Source organism: Gossypium hirsutum, chromosome A10, assembly GCF_007990345.1.
Source record: "Gossypium hirsutum isolate 1008001.06 chromosome A10, Gossypium_hirsutum_v2.1, whole genome shotgun sequence".
In the NCBI taxonomy this organism is placed as follows: Eukaryota; Viridiplantae; Streptophyta; class Magnoliopsida; order Malvales; family Malvaceae; genus Gossypium; species Gossypium hirsutum.
This window is the reverse complement of record NC_053433.1, coordinates 73,768,473-73,770,378: the sequence shown is the minus strand read 5'-3', so window position 1 is coordinate 73,770,378 and position 1,906 is coordinate 73,768,473. Positions and strand designations below refer to the sequence as shown.

General features: G+C 38.6%; 1 long non-coding RNA gene across 1 annotated transcript; it reads right to left on the bottom strand.

Annotated features, from left to right (window-relative positions):
• Window positions 1–842: 842 nt before the first annotated feature.
• On the bottom strand, window positions 843–1,685 carry LOC107896024 (uncharacterized). Its single transcript, XR_001683561.2, has 2 exons — window positions 1,536–1,685; window positions 843–1,251 (listed from the first exon to the last, which is right to left on the bottom strand). It is a non-coding gene; the product is annotated as an uncharacterized lncRNA (long non-coding RNA).
• Between the last annotated feature and the right edge of the window lie 221 nt (window positions 1,686–1,906).

Below are 1,906 nucleotides of genomic sequence, written 5' to 3'. Positions count from 1 at the left end.
AATATTGATTAATGGACTAATAGTACTTTCACAAAAGGAGTTCTGCATATTACTCTGGAAGCTTCTAAGTAGTGCAAAAACCCGAAACAGGTTAATTATTTAGAACCTACAGAGCTTAAGGGTTAGAGTTACTTGAGAAGTAAAAAGTTTAAGTTAAGGCTATTGCTTCAGATGTTTGTTAAAGAAATCAGTTGAACGAGAAGAAATACGTCAATGAAAAACAGTGAGCAATAACAGCCTAAACATTAAAGGGCATTCTCATGACAATTTGCATTCATACAAATGTCATTCATGATACATCTAGTTAGGAGCATTTGATTCATTTTTTATCATAGCATCCTAGTTATTTGTCATAAGCATTGCATTCTAGTTAGGAGCATTTGATTAATTTCGATCATAGCATCCTAATTATTTGGCATAAGCATAGGAAACCGATTTTACAGATCATGTTCCTCAGAAGACAGGGGCATCGGTCAAGACAGCAAGCTTTAACCCCCAAAGCAATAAGGTGACAGGCTAGAAAATACAGATCTCCCTAAACAATAGTGGAGCAGATCGAAAATAGTGAGCCTTAACCCCCTAAGCAGTAGGGTAACAGGCTAGAAAATACAGATCTCCCATAAACAGTAGTGGAGCAGATCGAAGACAGGAAGCCTTAACCCCCTAAGCAGTAGGGTAACAGGCTGGAAAATACAGATCTCCCCTAAATAGTAGGGGAGCAAATCAAAGACAGCAAACCGTAATCCCCTAAGCAGTAGTGTAACAAGCTGAAAAATACAGATCTTATCCCAAAACAATAGCAAAGCAGATTAAAACGAGCTCCTATGCCCCTGAAGATGTAGTGAGTTAACGTGAGGTTACTTGAAGAAAGGGAGTATCGCGAAGACAAACCTTGGCAAAACCGGGCAAAATTGACCCATTTGAAGTTTTTACTCTATTATCGTTACATGACAACGAGCAAAGAGGAGCAGCTATTATGGCCCAAAATTGCCTGGCCCAAACCATTTAAAAATTAAACATACAAACAAAAACAAATACACCCAAACCCAATTACAATAGGCCCAAAGCTGAAACCCAATCCAAACACCTAACCTAGCCCAAAATTCCAGCCCAAAACTTTAACATTTTTTGAAAAAACCCTAATCTACCTAAAGGTCTCCGCCGCCGCATGCCTCCCTCGAGCACCAAATGCCACCTCCGTGTCATATGCTCCTTCACTAAGCCACATCAGATACGTGCTTAGTAATGAACCTGCAAACAAGTGCAAAAGGAGCAGCAAAGAAGTTTTTTTTGTTTTTCTATTCGGCTATAAAACCGAATCAAACCGAATGTAAATGGGACCTTTTTTTATTTTTTTCAAATACGAGAGAAAAAGAATACAAAGAGAAAACCAATAGCAATCAAATATCAAATCCAAGTTTAAGAGGTTGTTTTACACTCTTTTCCGAGATTTCTTTTAGAATATGCGATTCTTTTATTTTTTTGTGTTTTTTACAAATTGATTTAGAATAAAAACTGAAGGGAAAGAGACATACCTGGGTTCACGCCGTGATCGACGTCGGAGTCCATTACAGCTTCCCCAGAGCTGGGTTGAAATCCTAGTAGAGATTTCGGGGGGTGTTATTTTCTTTTTCTAAAAAATGGCAGAGCAAATGAAAGGTGGGCTAAAATCTAGGGTTTTTACTAAAGAAATGCCATTCAATGGCTTTTGTTTTTTAAATGGCAAATGAAACAGCACTGTTTGGTGCTGGACCCACACACTTTGACTCAAAATGGAAATTTGCGCATTGAGTTCCCCCCCTTCGTGCTAGTGATCAATTGGGCCCTGCTTATGCTTTCTTTGATTATTTAAATCCATCCCTAGAATTTGCGTGTCATTCCGGTTTAGTCAACTTCTAGGTGCAGC